At 36.2% G+C, this 19,719-nt stretch overlaps 1 protein-coding gene across 2 annotated transcripts in view; it reads left to right on the top strand.

Annotated features, from left to right (window-relative positions):
• Positions 1–19,719, top strand: part of LOC117975644 (uncharacterized) — a 401,045-nt gene that overhangs the window by 212,098 nt on the left and 169,228 nt on the right. The window lies entirely within an intron of this gene.

Raw genomic sequence — 19,719 nt, 5'->3', positions numbered from 1 at the left:
ATAAATAAAGTTTTATTGGCACACAGCCACACTCATTTATGTGGTGCCAATAACTGTTTTTGTTCTACAAAACTCTCAGGCCCTTTTCAGAAAACATTGTCCAACCCCTGAGTTAGGCAATCTAAATGTTAACCTGGTAGCTTATAGAAGCATTGAGAGTCAGTACAGATGACAACAGTAGTTCTCAAACTTGAGTGAGCATCAGAATGAATAATTTGTTAAGGGCTTGTTCAAGCACAGAGAGTGGGACCGCATCCCCCAGTGTCTGATTCAGTAGGGTCGAGGGTGGGGTCTGAGAATTTGCACTTGGACATGTTCCCAGGTGATGTCGATGCTGCTGGTCTGGGGACAGTACTTGGAGAAGCACTGGAGTACAGCTGACCCTTAACATGGGTTGGAACTGTGCAGGTCCACCTATATCTGGATTTTCTTCTGCCTCTGCCACTTCTGAGACAGCAAGATCAACTCCTCCTCTTCTTCCTACTCAACATAAGGACGACAGGGATGATGATGATCCATTTCTACTTAATGAATTGTAAATATAGTTTCTCCTTTGTGATGGTTAATACTGAGTGTCAACTTGATTGGATGGAAGGACGTGAAGTATGTTCCTATGCATGTCTGTGAGATATTGCCAAAGGAGATTAACATTTGAGTCCGTGGACTGGGAAAGGCAGACCCACCCTTAATCTGGGTGGATGCAATCTAATCGGCTGCCAGTGCAGGAAGAATAAAAGCAGACAGAATAATGTGAAGACTAGACTAGCCTAGTCTCCCAGCCTACATCTTTCTCCCATGCTGGATGCTTCCTGCCCTTGAACATCAGACTCCAAGTTCTTCAGCTTTGGGACTTGGACTGGCTTCCTTGTTCCTCAGCCTGCAGATGGCCTGTTGTGGAACCTGGTGATCATGTGAGTCAGTATTCCTTAATAAACTCCCCTTTATATATACATTTATCCTATTAGTTCTGTCCCTCTAGAGAACCCCAACTAATACATCCTTCTTATGATTTTCTTAATAACATTTTCTTTCCTCTAGCTTTATTGTAAGAATACAGTATATGATTCATATAGCACACAAAATATACGTTCATTGACAGTTTGTGTTATCAGTAAGGCTTCTGGCCAACAGTAGGCTATTAATAGTTAAGTTTTTGGGGGGGTCAAAAGTTATACATGAACTTTTGACTGCATAGAGGTTGGTGCCCCTAACCCCTGTGTTGTTCAAGGGTCAGCTGCAGCAAAAGCATCAATTAAGAGAGAAACTTAAAGCTCTACTCCTGGCTCTGTTTCGATTTTCTAGCTGAGTAATCTTGAGCAAAGATTCAGTTTCTTCCCATGCAAAATGAGGAGACTGGCCTAAAGTAGGCCTTTTCAATTACTGTCTCCTGACAGCCCTCGGGGAGCTGATCTGGGCCTTGAGCCGATAGCCTTCTACCCTAAGCAACCTCCTTCATTTATCTCAGCGTGCCTTATAAATATTGTCATTTTCTATGTGTGTATGACCCAAAAAGGACTGGGAAATGTTGCACCTGAAAACTGCTGAGGCCCTTTTAGCTCTAAATTATTATAAGTTTACAAGTTTTGATAAACGCCTCCATCTCAATTATACTCATCATCGCCTGCTGGCTATGGCTGTTATTTCACATCACGCATATGTGGTGCTTGCATGTCTTTCTTATAAATCACATTCTTTGGATGTTTTCCTACCTCATTGCTTGCTTTTTCTCAGATTGAGATGGGTTGCCTGATAGCCTACCTAAAGCACATGGACTTGGTGTTCATTTAGTCATTCAACACTCGGCACTTCCTGATGCTGGGGGCTGCATGGGATTTATTCCTTCTTCCCTTTAATAACACTGTATTATCCAACAGTCATGCGGCTGTATTACCTTCTCCACCTCCTCCTGCTCTTCTCTGCTCCGACAGAGAGAAAAATTAGAGGCAGCTGTAAAGAGACAAGACATCTTCTTTTCCTCTATTCATAATTTTTCCTGATGTGTCGGAACTTAATAAATGTTGATTAAATGAAAGAATAACAGATGGCACAGTGTGGTGTATGTAGGACAATAAATAATCAAGTGCAACTACTCACGATTGCCTACAATGCAGGTGCTGTCTCACTTTCTCTCTGTATATATGTGTGAATATATGCACACATACACATATATACATATGTACTCACGTAAACATATTTTGTTGAAGTCATTGCCATGCTGAATTGAATTCATAGTTATTCCCATGCAATTCAATATGTATCGAATACCTACTAAGCTCAAGTTGGTGCAAGATGTTATATAAAGGAAACTTAGATACAGCTATTATTCTCAGTGAGCTTACAGTTTTGCTCTATAATTATTCTTTGGAAAACCAACTGAGAGAGGAGGTGGGTGAAAACTCTTTACTGAGAGACCATCTTTTGTTGTAGAATTGGTTTATAGTCTTTTTGTCTAGTGCCTCCAAATGATATCAAAATGGAAATAATGTGGAACATGGTGAGCATGAGTCATCGTCTAGTGAAGTGGGCACTGTGAATTCCAGAGGCAGCACAGCTAGAACAAAATTTATGAAAGTCAAGGTTGGAAGGAAGCCTGCCTCCAGAATAAGCTGAATGATCAAAAGTACATGGTGTACCTTTCTGCACTGAATAGCTCTGTTTTTTCTGTCTATATGCTTTTCTTTTTTTTCTGTCTATATGGCTTTCTAACTTGTGGCCTTTCGGCTTCACTTCTGTAGGGATTTGTGCATTTGCTGTCTGGGACCAAATGATTTGCTACCCAACATCAACCAGACGTGATTGGCATCAAATAATTGATTTGACAAATATTTACCAAATGCTTAGTATATGATAGAGGCAGATGTAGCTACAGAGATGAATAAGGTATAGTTCCCATCCTCAGGCTGGTGGAAGAGAAAACATCATTAGCACCATGATAAGATAAATTCTGAGCAAAGGTAGAAGAAGCAGCTAACTACCTGGGCAGCCGAGGAAATCTTCACAGGGAAAAACACAGTTCAGAGTTGGCATCTGAGGGTTTTAAAGATTTTATTGTCCATTAAAATGGCCTCCAACATAATATTAGTGAATTTTTGGATTAAAATCAAAGCCCGGTAAATAGGATGCAGAACAGAAGTTGCTGTTTACTGATATGACTACATTTAAAGAGGGTTGATGTGTTTAATGTGAAAGGAATGTGTTGTTGAGTACCTGCCTGAGTGTGAATGTGCCAGGATGGGTCTGAAGCAGTGTGTGGGAATAGAAGTGGGGAGACAGAATTGCTTTGCACAGTAGAGGGAGAAGAGTTGAGAGCCGGAGGAAGTAATGGGAAAGAGCCGTAAGAGGGATAAGAGGAAGTGAGAAGCCAGTTAGAGAATGGAGAGTGGGCTAAAGTGGCCTCAAGTGGCGAGTGGAAAGACTCCTTACTACTTGAGTGGTCTGAAATGTCAGGCATGGTTGTTTGTTTAATGAATGTAAGGCGTCGTTGTTTAATATTCTATTTGAAGTTGCCTGCATTGTTGAGATGTAACCTGGGTCTTCCCAGAGCTTCATTAAACCTAACACACACACACACACACACACACACAAGTGCTTTGTGTGGGTGATAATTTTGTTGAAAACTAAGAGCTGCATTCTATGGCTGGATCTTTGTGCTGCAGCAGACAGAGCATGAGCAAGTGGTTAAGAATTTTCAAAATGGAGCTGATTCACAAGTGAAGGGTTCTCAGACAAAGGTGGATACCAGAATGTGAGCTTCCCTGGAATTTGCTAAAACCTTGGCGGGAGATTTAAACTTTAACCTGGAATGAAGGTTCACAGCAATTTTATGCAGATATTGGTGGGGGGAAGTGGTTCTTACAGCCAATATCCAGAATTTAACTAGAAATAAAGAATTTGTCACACAGTTCCACCTATTCTATGCTGGTGGCTTGTGTAAATAATAATTACGTATGTGAAATATATAGGATAAAATGAAAACCGTGACACAAATGGCAGATTTTCTCACACTGAGATACCAAATTGTTTTGGAACACACAATTAGTTTTTTGGTAGCATTTTTTGCTTTATTCTGCTCGTGCATATTTTGGAATGAGGTGAGTAAATAAATGAATGAACAAACAAATAAGAACATTTACAAATTAGCTTCTTTTTGAAACATTTACTTTGGCAGTGTTGGTTAATTGTATGGTTTGTAATGTGAATTTATCTGATCCTTGGCCAATCACACTAATTTTGTCACACATGATTTATTGTAGCTTTTAGATTCGTAAATATCTTTCACATTTGAAATTGCTGTGTTTGGCAATGAGCTGCTTAAGCATAAATTAGGAATTTGTTTCTATCAACTCGATCGAGTGCTGGAGGAAGTCCTATATTTTATCTTTTGAAAAATAACACAATGTTTTTCTCTAGGGGTTTAATATGAATCTTTCAACAGGATATTCATTGAAGGCCTACTACGTGCAAAGAACCATTCTAGAGACTGAGGGAGGAGCAGAAGTGCTGATTCTGTTTCTGAGGTGGTAAACGTGCCCAATAAATGATAATTAATAACAAAAGGCAGTAAATGTTAAGAGTCAAATGAATCATAGATCACTAAGTACTTATAGATCTCAGGGGAGACGTTGAACTAGAGTGATCGGAGATAGCTCCTAGAAGATTTGAGTTATGACCTGCATTTAAAACATACTTTTTATATTTTAGCAGCTTTATTGAGTTAGAATTAGCATAAATGAACTATACATATTTAAAGTGAAACATCTGACCCATTTTGGCATACGTACACGTCCTTGAAACCATCATTAAAATCAAGACAATGAACACATTCGTGACCCCCCAAAGTTTCTTCATGCCCTTTTATAATTCCTCTCTCCACACCTTTCTGCCTCCAGGCAGTCACTGGGGCTGCTTGCTAGAATTTTTTGTCTGGCTTCTTTCACATAGTACAATTATCTTGAAATTCTGCCAAGTTGTTGCAAGTATCAATAGCTCATTCTTTTTTATTGTTGAGTAGTAACCCTTTATATGGATATACCACAATTTGTTTATATCCATGTACCTCTTGTTGGGCATCTGGGTTGTTTTCATTTTTGGCTGTTATTAATAGAGATGCCATGAACATTCAGGTTCAAGTCTTCGATGAACATATGATTTTATTTCTTTTGGGCAACTATCTAGCAGTGCAATTGTCAGGTCTTCTGATCAGTGTCCATTTAAGAAACTGTCCAACTGTTTTCTCTTTCTAAAATGATTGTACCATTTTACGTCCCCACCAGCAGTGTATGAGAACTCCACTGGCTCCGTATCCATAGCAACATTTGGTTTGGCTGGTCTTTCTGATTTTAGTCATTCCAATAAGTGTCAGCAGAATCTCATGGTTTAATTTGCATTTCCCAAAAGACTAATGATGTTGACCATCCTTTATTGTGTTTAATTACTATCCAAATAACTTCTTTCAAGAAATATCTATTCAAATATTTTGTCTACCTTTTACTGGGTTGTTTGCTTTCTTATTATTGAATTTTGAGAGTTCTTTATATATTCTGGATCCAAGTGCTTTATTAGATATGTAATTTGCATGTATTTTCTCTCTATTTTATCTTTTCATTCTATTAAAGTGCCTTTGAAAGAACAAAATTTTGTTGAAGTCCAGTTTATACAGTTTTCTATCTTGTATATCATGCTTTTGGTATTGTGCCTAAAATAGCTGCTAACCCAAGTTCACAAGGTCTTTCTCCTATGTTTTCACTTGTAAGTTTTATATTTTTTGATTTTACATAAAGAGCTATGATCCATTTTGAGTTATGAACTAAATTTAAAGAGAAAATAGGAGAGTAATAAAATATATGAAAGCAAAACTGTTAAGACTGCTGAGGCCAAGATGTGGTCGGGGCCCAGTGAGCTGACTGGTGTGGGTGAAACTTGGAGGCTGGATGCTCCCTGTGCACCAGTCACACAGCATCCTCTTGGTTTCATGAACATGTCAAGCTCCTTTTTGCCCCCAGCACCTTGTGTGTACGAATCTCTGGACTTGGAATGATCTGCCTCTCCACTTAGCCAATATGCCCTTTGGCTGGCAAATCAAGTGTCTCTTACTCAGGACTTGTCTGACTGCCTAGAGCAGGGCTGCCATGCTGTGCAACTCCATGTGTGAATGCTGCCTCTGGACTGGGACAAAGTTATGATGTTCCTCTTAATTAGCTCAAGAACCTTGCTATACATTTTCTTAACACAACTTTTTCTATATAGTGCTTATTACAATTTGTATTGTTGTGTCAATATTTGATTTAAACCTCTTCCCTAGGAGACCACAGATTCTTGAGGACTGGTCCATGTCTTGTTTGTTTATTAATGAATCTCCACTGACTAGCACAGTGCCTGGCATATACTAGGTGCACCATAAACATTTACTGAAGGAGGGAAGAAGGAAGGAAGGATCACTTCCTTTCAGCAATAGAATCAGCTTGTGGAGAGTCTAGAATATCAGGATAATGATTTCAGCTTTATCCTAGGCAACTGGGTTCTATTTAAACATCTGAACAGGGAAAATGGCATGAATGTGGCATGAATGGTATGTATTAGATGGATTTAAAGTATGAGAGTTAGAATAAACTTTCAAAAAAACAAAGTATCCGAAAATATATTTGGAGGAGAAGAGGTAGAAATGAAAAAATGGATGAAACAGCTATGATATAAGAAATCTATAGGATATATTGGCTGATGGGAACTGGGGAGGAAAAGGGACAGAATGAAAGTTCGCTCAGGTCAGGGAGCTCAGATTATTTGGAGAATGATATTGCCACATTGGTTGAAATGAAGATATTGGGAAGAACAGAAAATTTTATAGAAAAGATATGAAAAAACACTGTTAGTGAGCAAGTTTTAAAATATTTGCTTATATATTAGTCTCTCCTCATCCATGGTTTTGCCTTGCATGGTTTCAGCTACCGGCAGTAACAGTGGTCCAAATGTATTAAATGGAAAATTCCAGATATAAACAATTCATACGTTTTCAACGGCAGTCAACAGTAGTCCAAACGTATTAAATGGAAAATTCCAGAAATAAACAATTCATAAGTTTTCAGTTGAGTACCTGTTCAAGTAGTGTGATGAAATCTCACACTGTCCCATTCTGTCCTACCCAAGACAGGAATCATCCCTTTGTCCGATGTATTCAGGTTGTGTGCATTACACACCTGTGAGTCATTCAGTGGCTGTCTTGGTTATTGGACTCACTGTCATGGTATTGGAGTGCTTGTGTTCAAGTCACCCTTATCTTACTTCATAATGGCTTCAAAGTGCAGGAATAGTGATGCTGGCAATTCAGATATGTCAAAGAGAGCCATAAAGTGCTTCCTTTAAGTGAAAAGTTAAAGTTCTTGACTTAATGAAAGAACAAGATTGCACGCTGAGGTTGCTAAGATCTATAGTAAGAATAAAATTGTGAAGAGGGAAAAAAATTCATGCTAGTTTTGCTGTCACACCTGAAACTGCAAAAGTTATGGCCATAGTTTGTGGTAACCTTTATTATAGCATATTGTTATAATTGTTCTATTTTACTGTTAGCTATTATCGCTAATCTCTTATTGTTCCTAGTTTATAAATTAAACTTTATTAAAGGTGTGTATAAGAAAAAATAGTATGTGTAGGTCTTGGAACTCTCTGTGGTTTCAGGCATCCACTGGGGGTCTTGGAATGTATCCCCTGTGGATAAGGGGGCCTGCTGTATTTTAACCTTTACTTGTCCTAAGTAAATATTATGTCTATGTATTTTTATGCTATCTTAGAAAACATATTTTGGGGGAAAATTGTACATCTTTTGCTTATAGCAAAATAACTATGCAAAATTATCTAGAATATTGATTTATGATTTCTATAAAAATCCTATTTAGCCAGCCCCAGTGGTGAGCGTCTGCAGTTCCAGTTACTTGGGAGGCTGAGACAGAAGGATCACTTGAGCTCAGGAGTTTGAGGCCAGCCTGAACAACACAATGAGACCCTGTCTCTAAAATAAAACAAAAAAAAAACCCCAAAAAACTTATTTGTAGTTATCCTGTTTGTTTGCTAAACTAGTAAGCAGTGGGGCATAGATTTTATCCCAGGCCTGAATTTGTTTCTTAGTACCTGAAAGCTGTCTCAGCACTACATAATCTGGAAGCTGATAAGAACTGTTAAAAGAAAAATCTTGGCCGGGCATGGTGGCTCACGCCTGTAAGCCCAGCACTTTGGGAGGCCAAGGCAGGCAGATCACTTGAGGCCAGGAGTTCAAGACCAGCCTGGGCAACATGGTGAAACTGTTTCTATTAAAAATACAAAAATTAGTTGGGTGTGGTAGTGCATGCCTGTAATCCCAGGTCCTTGGGAGGCTGAGGCAGAAGAATCGCTTGAACCTGGGAGGTGGAGGTTACAGTGAGCTGAGATCACGCCACTGCACTCCAGCCTGGGCGACAGAGTGAGACTCTGTCTCTAAATAAATAAATAATCTTTAGACAGATTAAATTTAACAGAGTTCATTTGTGCAAAGAAAGATTCATGAATTGGGTAGCACTCTCAGGACAAGAAGATGTTCAGAGACCTCTATCCAGAAGCATGAGCAGTGAGCTTTTTATAGGCCAAACACAGAAGCAAAATAAAAAAGTTACCTGGTTGTCTATAGCTAGGCATTTGCCTTATGGGCATGGTGTGATGAGGCATTTGCCTTATTTGGTCTGATCAGTTGGATGCCTGTGATTGGCTGAAATACAGCAATTTTTATTTACAAAAAATATACTAAAAAGTTAGGTTTTGGTCTGTTTATATACTAAGTTAGATTGTGGTTTGTTACATAAGAATTCAAAGTATGGAGACAGCCTCAGGCAAATGGCCTCCTTATTTTGCCTTAACAATCCCTCCGTTTCAGCCAGCCTCTCAATTTTGAGAGATTCACTAAAACCTTTAGCATTGATGTTATTCTGTGTCACCATCATAACAGACTTCTTTGGTGTCTGTATGGAATTCACAGTCATGATATTAAGTCAGCTGAATAATTCTTCATGTTCTCTTTGTGTTATTGTTGCTATACCTGGAGTGAGACCATCTGACATACAGTAGATGACTGCATACAAGCAGTTAAGGCTTTTTAAAGGATACAGCATACCAGGGAGACTACTATGATGACTATCAGGAGGATCACACAAAAAGACTGAAATATGCTTCTTAACAAAGGCCTTTGTGAACCAAACCAATTATAATTAAATAAATCAAAGAATGATACAGAATAGAAATGTACTTGTTTTAACCAATTATCAAGTTTGTTGATTTCTTTAAAAAAAAAAACAGAACAAGGTTGTTTTTCAATATGTAAATTCTATACAACCCCAAAATAAAACACCACAGTAAAATAAATGGGAAAAAACATAATATTTTATTTGCAAAGCTTGACAAAATGTTAATATCTTTAATGATAAACGAGCTGTTAGAAATCAGTAACAAAGAGACTAACATTACAAGGGAAGTGAAAAAAACAGGAAAATGAAATAACACAAATGACTTACAAGGCTATGTGAAGATGATATAGCTTAACATTAATAGATGAAAAAGCAATTTCACTATAAATTACATTATCAGTGTTTACAAATATTGATATCTAATGTTTGTATAGTTTTAGGAAGTGGGAAATCTTCAAGTACTGGGAAAATTTACTCCGGTTATAGGAAACTTACACAAAGTACAGATTTTGCATATACTTTGCCCCAGCAGTTCCAGTTCATGGGGATCATTCCAACAAAGTAGTTGGATAAATTTATATATATATATATATAAATATATATAAGCAGGTTCACTACATAGAAAATCTTTAGCTAATGTGTCATCCCCCAAGAAACTACTTATGTACCAATTGGTTTATAAAATAATAGAAGAGGGGGGGTAGAGTTAGAAAGAAAAATGGCATGTAAGTAAAAATATAAGATTTCACAAAATTCTATGTTCTTTGAATTCTCGAAAAAGATCGTTCTCTAAATGGATCAGTTTTATATTTACCCTGTGATAAGTGAAAATTATAAATGTATACACTTCATACTTATGGAAGCACTGAGATGAAACCCTTTTAATTCCACTATCCTGGCTTCTTGGTTCAAGAATGTCTGTCATTCCAGCTCCTGAGATTGAGTCCAATGACAACCATGTAAACAATCACCATGACTACTTAAGATCTACTTCAATGACACTCTTTAGGTCACTTTTCAAAAATGAGCTTTCTCAGTTAAGTTTTTCTGATCTCCAAGGAATGTCCACTGCAATGCATGCGAGGAGTCTCCATACATCATGAAGACCATGCTTTGGTTTTGGTGAAGATGGTGGTGGAAACAATGGCACAGGTTCCCTCCTCCAGTCATTACAAGCATATGGCCAAGACAATGAAGAATGCTTGAATGAGAATACTGCAACAGGTCATTCAGTGATAACTGAGGTTTTACAATACCAGATGTGTTTATCCAAGTTCAGGAGGGAGTGTTAGCTAATGTACACAGTGCCCCTTGTTCATCCAACAGACAGTCCAAGGCAATTTGATTATTTACAAAAAATTTAGCAGGGGAGTTTAGAGAAGTTTCTTGGGCACCTATAGCCTTTGCAGTAAACTTAGCTATAGTAGCTGATGTTTGAGACAGATTTTTAACCATAACCTTATTTACATTTGTGCCAAGCCAATAAAGTAACATTCTACCAAAAGATGCCCATTTAGAGGAATTTACACAATTTAATCTACTCTATGATAAGTCATGGGCTGCAGAGTTTTTAGTAATGGAATCTTTAAGGACTCAAAAGACCAGGCAGCCATCCAAACCCTCTGTGAGTCCATGCTTAACATTAAATTTATATCCTTTTAGATACAAATTTTGTTTTTCCAAGTCAGATACATATAACACTGCTTATTAAATAGGTTATTATAGGTGGTTTGACTTGGATCAATCTTATGGAGTTCATTCAAATAGCATATTCTAACATTTTCAATACTAGCTAACTTAGCATGAGAATCTGCTGAGGAATTTGCTTGGTATTCAGTTATTTCTTGTTCTGCTTGATGTTGGGTTAGCAATTCTATGAACCAATCAGTTCCTTCATTAGAGTTCTGGGAATTGTTATCCAGTTCAGTGGTATGATCTTAAAGTTATCAAAACCCTGTACTTGTCAGAGTCCTTTCCATGAGTCACCTCAAAGACAAACACTAGGTTTGTAGTTGCTTGTAATAGTTTTCAGGAAAGTACCAGAGTAAACCAATTAACTGTTTGTGGATGACAAAATTTAAAATGGCCATGGTGAAAATCTGATGAGGGTTCATTATACCACAGTTGACAAGGAAATTTTATTTCTGTGACATACACTATTTTAAGATAATAACTAAAATTATGACTGGTAGCATCATACCAAATCTATCAGATTTCTGGGCATTCTGTATAATTTATGAAACATATTAAACACATATTAATAATATATGGCTTAAAGAAGGTTCAGCATCACTTATTAGACAATACTTCCCAAACAATTTAACATATCAAATAAGCCTAGTTAGTTTCATATCTCTCTTCTTATGAAGAGAGAACAAATTTTTTTGAAATACTCCAGCGTCCTGTCTGGAAGCTCCCAGAGCTAGTTTGAGGTAGAAAGATCTTAATTTACGATTTGGTATTAGAAAGTTGTCAGGAATATCAAATGGTTTGAAATATTTAATTAAAATAGGATCACAGGTCATTGTGAAACAATATTTATTCATTTAACTAGAGTGTGAATTAAAGTCTTCAAAGGTAAATACAGAATGCCATATAGTTGTGGAAAAAACTTAGCTCTTTTAATATAGAGGATTCCGTTTTCTTAGTAATCAAAGACAGGAAATTATCTTGATAAAACACATAATCTTTGTTTTCTAGGCTAATTACTTAATAAGTAAAGAAAAACTTGTCATAATTTTTTATAAAGAACAGACCAAGACTCCAAGAAAAGCTTATTGTTTTAACAGAAAGGACCAAATTCTCCATTTGCATCAGTGTACTTTTGGTATTAATGCTCAGTTTAAAAAAACCTTATAATTCCCTTCAAATTTTAGCCAGTTGATCACACATAAAATTCCTTTACCAAGATTCCTCTTTCACAAACCTACAACTTTCTTATATCCATTTAGTTTTTGTCCTGTACTTTTCAAAGTCTTTCTCCTTGTGGAACAACCAGTCACTCTACTTTGGGATAAAAATTAGTCTCCTTTTCCCTTTATGAAACAGAACACATACATCATAGCTTTCCTTGCAAAAACCACATCTTATCTTCCTTGTATGCTGGCATATGATGTTGTTTCCCTTATTATTTCTAGGAATTTTAATTGCATATATTAATTAGAATTTTTAACTGCTAATTTCCAATGAAAATAAGGAAGCAAGCAATTGTGAACTGCCTGCAACATACCAGCATTTTGTAATTTAACATCATTTTATAATTCTAGAAGCATCTGCTTCTTCATGGTACAATTTTTGAATGTGGCACAGGACATGTTTATTAACAGACCTAGCTATCTATAGTTTCTCTGTAATAAGAAGCTACAGGGAGGCAAAATTTTATCTGTCTTATAGCTTTTGGCTAGGCCTGAGAATTAAATCATTATTTGTATAGATTTCCCTCAGCCTCCATTTAATTGATGACAAGAATGTTAAAACCTCCCTGTACAGAGAGGACATCTTTTATATAGGAATTTTATCTCATTTATACCTGTTTAACTCACTTAAAAAACAATTATGCTTGAATGTTATGAAAATGAGATCATAAACAGTCATCATCTTATTTTTCTTTTTTCTTTTTTTTTTTTTGGAGATAGTGTCTTGCTCTGTCACCCAGGCTGGAGTGCAGTGGTGTGATCTTGGCTCACTGCAACCTCTGTCTCCCAGGTTCAAGTGATTCTCCTGCCTCAGCCTCCTGAGTAGCTGGGACTACAGGTGTGTACCACCACACCTGGCTCATTTTTGTATTTTTAGTAGAGATGGGGTTTCACTATGTTAGCCAGGATGGTCTCAAACTCCTGACCTCAGGCAATCTGCCCGCCTTGGCCTCCTGAAGTGCTGGGATTACAGGTTTGAGCCACCACACCTGGCCAAGTTATATATCTTTTAATATAGTGATAACTTGAGCTTATTTTACTAGTAAACTTAGGTTGAAAAAGTTGTACATCTGTATTATATTTAATGCTGACTCTGAAGACATGCCTATTTTTATCAAATTGACAAGCTTTAACAAACTTTTATTTACCGAAAATTCTCCCAGGTCACATGAACTTGAAAAACATTTTAGTTTAGTTTCAACCTTCCTGAATAATTTAAGGAATAGTTAATCAATATAAGAGCTTATTTTTCCATTAACCAATTAAATATGGCTCTTTTACAAATTAATTTTGTCAATACTCTCCAGAGGTAGAAAAATGTCACACATACATTCCCATAGACAGACATAAATAATCATGCAGATCAAGGCAGATCTTAAAGCTTTTATTTTAAAATTGTAGCCATATGCCAGGCACTAAAATACAAAGTTTACTAATTTATTAAAAAATACCTGTATCCAAATTGTTTTTCTCTGGCCAATGGAACAAGATTATTCACCCTGATGGCTGAAGTTTTTTACTAACATTTGTGCAAAAGATTTCTAATATTTCTCATTTGCCTTTTATAAGGAGTCTTTTAGAAAGGGATTGGTTCTGGGTCTACAAATTTAGTACATAAAATTAACTGGTGTCTCAGAAAGTAGAGTCCCAGACTCCTGGATTTCCAGATTCCTTACATTTGGAAGAATCCATTTTCAAAAGGTACCTACCTGAGGCCTCTACCTGGACCCAGTACAATTATTTATTGGAGCGAATCCTATTCCAAACTCTGGTAAAATAATTACTCAAAAAAGTTGAAGAGCTCAAAATGCAAATTCATGAGCTTGAATTTGGAGGAGACTCACTTACAACTTCCAGTTATGAAGAGAGAGTAATGGGAGCAGTAGGCCTGTGGAGTACCTTTGCTTCATCACTCACTGCTCCTGGGGGGTCACTGGAGGTCTCTTTCGTATTCTGCTTCTGACATCAAAGTGTTAAAAGAAAAACTTTAGAGAAATTAAATTTAGTAGTTTATTTGAGCAAAGAATGGTTCATGAATTGGGCAGCATTCAGAACCAGAAGAGGTTCAGAGAGTTCTGCACAGAAGCATGAGCAGTAGACTTTTACAGGCTGAACATGGTAGCAAAGTAGAGAAATCACCTGACTGGCTATAGTTAGACGTTTGCCTTAGGAGGCATTTGCCTTATGTGGGCATGATCTAATCAGCTGGCTGCCTGTGATTGGCTGAAGCTCAGCTGTTTGTGATTGGATAAAATCCAGCTATGTGTTCCAAAAAATAAACTAAGTTAGGTTTTGGTTTGCCTCTGTACAAGTTAGGCTGTGGTGTTATATACGAATTCAAAATACAGTCAGGCTAATGGCCTCCTACTTATTTTGCTTTAATAGAACACATTTTGTATGTGACTTGGGAGTGTCTCTTTATTACCCTCTGCTTTCCTTGATGGGCTGTTCCATAGCCATTGTAAACTTTCACTTCTCTACTAGATTTGGAGGAAGGGCTGCCTTTTGGGGAAGCTTTATGACTTTGAACAAAATTCATCTGTAAAATGAGAATGATTATAATATAGGGTTAGAATGGGATAGTACATGTGAAACTGCCTGGTACATAGTGTCTAATTAATGCTATTTTCTTTTGTACTGAAATAACAACAGCCTATAGTAGGAATGAAGACATTTGAGGTCATCAAATGTATGTGAGAATATATGTCAATAAGATCTCCCATCAACTAACTGGTATAGGGGAGTAATTTGGTGTAATATTTTTGGAAAACTGTCTGTCATTGTCTTAAGCAATTGAACCATCAATAACTCTGTGATGCAGAAATTCCACTTCTAAGTATGTATCCAAGTGTAATTCATATTCATCCCCATTATGATGAAATATGTATAATAATGTTCATACATGTCATATTTGGAAGAACAACAACAACAAAGGCATTGATAATAGACATTCTAGTTTTATTCCTGGCTTTAAATGTGTTTCTTAAGCATGAGGTTAGATTTGGATTGAGACAGATTTATTTAATCATATTAAAGGAGTATTTATCTGTTTCTATTTTATTAAGAATCTTGACTAAGAATATATATTGAATTTATTAAACACAATTTCAGTATCACTTATGGAAATTATATTATAATTATATGATTATATTAATTTTTATTCATAGAATATGATATGGTAAAGCATTAATAAATTAATTTTATTATTGATAATTTTTTTATTTCTAGGATAAAGTCCACTAAATCAGATGTGTTATCCTATTATAGCTGGATATTATTTGTTAATATTTTGTTAAAGATTTTTCTATTCATATTTATACAAAAGTTTGATCTATACTTTTCTGTTTAATCTTTGCTAAATTTTGGTGTCCATATTACTTCATTAAAAATATTCAGAAGTTTTTCTTCTTTTTTCATACTCTAAAACAATTCAAATAATGTTGAAAATATGTATTCTTTAAAGATTTGCCAAATTTCCCTGTGAAACTATCTGAGCCCATTGCTTTTTTAAATGGGAAGTTGGTGAGAGAGAGCTTTTTTGCAGTTTCCCCTATTTTTTTCTGTAGATACTAGTTTGTTCAGATTTACTGTTTTGTCTGGAGCTGGTCTGGGCTAATTGCATTTTTCTAGGAAATTATATATGTTGTCTGTCTTCTCAAATTTATCTGCACAGAGTTGAGCAGGGAAATCTATATGGTCATTGTAATTTTCTGTAGTTATAGTTATTTCCTTCTTTTAAAAAAGTTTTGCATATTTGTGGTTTATTTCAGTTTTTCCCGTCATTTGTTGCTATATAACAAGCCACTCAAAATCTCAGTGGCTTAAAACATCAAACATTTATTTCTTGCTTGTGGATCTACAGGCTGGTGGCAACTCATCTAGGTTAGGCTGGGATCTGGCTTCCAGGTTCCATGTTCCATGTTCCATGTGTTTCTCATTGTCTTCAGTTTAGTGGCTACCTGGAGTCCCGTTGCACAAGATGAATGGCAGTAGCACAAGAGGACAAATGGACACGTGATACCTCTTGAGTCATCCATCCTAGTAGTTGCATGCTGTCATTTATGTCCACATTTCATTGGCCATGACAAGTTATATGGTTAAAACCAACATTAACAATGTGAGAAAATACAGTCTGCCCACTATAGTTGGTATAACTGTAAAGTCACATGGCAATGGAAGTGGCTATATAATTCTAATACTGAGTGGGCATAACGAATGAAAGACAACAATTTATTCTGCCACAGTCCACTCTTTTATTTATTTATGTTCACATACCTCCTACATACAAAATACACTTAGTCTTATAAAAGTCATGCCAAAGTCTCATCCAATTATTATATCTGGGATTTCATTTATATTAATTTTGAATTTGGTTCACTTGACTGAAAGAACTATGAATTTAAAGAAATTACTTCCCCTTACTTATCCAACATGCAGTGATGGAGCAGGGATAGGCTAACCTCCACAAGTATACCCATTCAAAAGAGGATGCTGAGGAAGTATATGGTCATCACCGGTCTGTAGCAATCAATACTCAAATCCTATGGGCAAATATTGCCTGATTACCTTATCTTGGGAGCAGAGTATTTTTCCTTATTAGCTTACATTTTGTTCCCTGGGAGTATGTCCTCATTTCATTGTTCCCCATGGCTCTTGACTCTGCTGGCTGGGAAGTTCTTCCTTTATCCTCACATTCCTTAGCCACTTCTGAAGTAATCATTAAAGAATATGCTATTTTAGCTTACTTCCTACCAGTAGAAATCAGAGGAGGCCAAAAGTCTTTGACATCTTAAATAATTATAGTCTTAATCCTGACTGGCAGCACTTTTAATGATTTATTTCATAAGTTCTATAAGAAGAAATAGTACAAAACATCTACTTATCACAATGCAATAATTCTGGCATGTAATTAAAATAAAGGCTGAAAATAAAAATCCTCCATCAATCAGAAAATTTAAATGATCTCTTAAAGAACTTTTGGCTGAAATCTTTGAAATCAAAACCAAAATTTTAGAATATCTAAACAAATGATAAAAATACTATATGTAAGAACCTACAGATTTCATCTAATGGAGAGACAGCAGATCCTTTCATCTGCATATAATGGCTCCTAAAAAGTCTATTGATATGATCTTCTGATTTTCTCATAGCACCTGTAATTAATTCTAGATAGGGAAGCATATTTCAAAGAGAAGTATGGGTGTGTCTGTGAACATAACAGGGATCAAATATTTAGAAAACCCATGAAACTTTTGAAAGACTTGGATATTGGTTTATACTTTATGATTATTTGTTCTATGAATAAATATATTTATAATATATATAATATATAAGCTCTATAAATTTTTTTGGTACATAAATAATAAAAACTATTGTATCTTCTTTTCAGATTGCTGTCTTATTCTGTTAGGACTTTTGCCGCAAATTTAATCTTGCTTTCAGTCTTGTACAAAATTGAAAAATTGAAGTTGTCTTCTACTTTTGTATTTTCTTGGTTATTTGTTTATCCTTTAATTTTCAGAATCAGTTTCTTTAGGTGTGTTTGTATAGGACATAGAGTTGAGGTTTGCTTTGGATTTCTTTTTCTTTTCTTTTTGTTTTGTTTTTTGTTTTTTGAGACAAGGCTTGCTCTGTTATCCAGGCTGGAGTACAGTGGCATGGTCATAGCTTACTGCAGTCTCGACCTCCCGGGCGCAAACAACCTTTTCACCTCAGCCTCCCAAGTAGCTGGGACCACAGATGCATGCCACCACATGCCTGGCTAATTTTTACATTTCTTGTAGCAAAAGGGTCTCACCATGTTGCTCAGGTTGGTCTGGAACTCTTAGGCTCAAGTGATCCTCCTGCCTTGGCCTCCCAAAGTACTGGGATTACATGTGTGAGCCACCAGGCCCGGACTTGAACAGCTTCTTTTAAAAGGTGAGTTTTTCCATTCATATTTACTAATATGGCAGATCTATTTAGTCTCAGTTCTTTTATTTTAGCTGCATCCCACAAACTTTGATATGTTGTGCCTTTATTTTTGTCCAATTAAATGTACTTTCTCTCTTATAATTTCCTCTTTGACTCATGAGTTATTTACATGTATGTTGTTTAACTTCCAAATACTTGAGGATATTCTGGCTATTTCTTTGTTCTTACAAGCCCATCAAACGCAGTCTTTATATCTGTTACTCTTTTTTTGAATCTATGAACTTGCACTGCCTCTCACATTCTTTTTCTTTCCTCTTTCAATTTCTGTAAAATATATGTTTACATTGTCAGGGCTTATGGCATTTAGGTTTTGTTCTACCTCTGTTTTTTATTTTATTTTATTTTTTAGTTATAATTCTACCATTAGTTCTTACATCTTTGGCTGTTTAACCAGTCATCTCATGATTAAAGTTTTTTTCTAAAATATACTCTCCAAGAAGGCTTATTATAAAAACAGTATTCCCCAAGTTCATTGCATGTAATAGCTCTGTGACTGTTGCCTTTATGTTTGACAGCCTGTCTACAAAATTCATGGGTCACACTCTTTTTTTGTTTTGAGGATTTTGAAGTTCTTCCAGTGTTTCTGAGAATTGAATATTGCTGTGAAGAAGTCCAAGGATAGTTGGAATATTTTTCTCATATAAATGATTTGATGACTTATTTGTTTTCTAAAGTATTATTTCATTATTTTTTAAGTGCAGTAAGTTCAGAGTATGTCTTGCCATTGAACACGCTGGGTCAGTTTCTGCTGGGATGTGATGTCCATTTAATATGTAAATTTAACATATCTTTTATTTTTGGAAATAATTTGCTTTACTCCAATTTTTTCATTGCCTTCATTTGGATCTTTATTTATTTATTTATTTATTTATTATTTATTTTTTATTTTTAGAGACGGAGTCTTGCTCTTTTGCCCAGGCTGGAGTGCAGTGGTGCAATCTCGGCTCACTGCAAGCTCCGCCTCCCGGGTTCACGCCATTCTCTTACCTCAGCCTCCCCAGCAACTGGGACTACAGGTGCCCGCCACCACGCCTGGCTAATTTTTTGTATTTTTAGTAGAGATGAGGTTTCACCATGTTAGCCAGGATGGTCTCGATCTCCTGACCTCGTGATCCGCCTGCCTCGGCCTCCCAAAGTGCTGGGATTACAGGCGTGAGCCACCGTTCCCGGCCCATCTTGATCTCTTTTAAACAAGATCAGGCACGTTCAGGGTGGCATGGCTGTAGACTTGATCTCCTTCAGGTACCCATAATTTTCTTCTTAATATTTTAAATATGTTTGGGCGTTAATTTCCATTTCTTGTTGTTTTCCCCAGTTTTATTTTCAATATCCTACGCAATATCTATCCTACTTTGTGCTTCTATCATTTTAACTTTTATTTCTGTGATGATTTTTCTTTCAATTCTGTTCTGAAATTTGCTAGTTCATGCTTTATTTTCTTCAGTCTTTTGACTAACTCTTCACTATGTTTTCACTGCAGTTGCTTCAGAAGGGCAATTGATTTAAGAATTTTAAATTGACTATAGTGTTTGGTCACTCTTTTCATCTACTACTTGTCAGTGAATGTTCATCGTCTACCATTTATTGTCTTTTCCCTTTTCTCTCTCCCTACTCCCATCATGTCTATT

Source organism: Pan paniscus, chromosome 14 (assembly GCF_029289425.2).
Source record: "Pan paniscus chromosome 14, NHGRI_mPanPan1-v2.0_pri, whole genome shotgun sequence".
Taxonomy (NCBI): domain Eukaryota; kingdom Metazoa; phylum Chordata; class Mammalia; order Primates; family Hominidae; genus Pan; species Pan paniscus.
The sequence above is the reverse complement of the archived record's forward strand: the minus strand, read 5'-3'. Positions and strand labels throughout refer to the sequence as shown.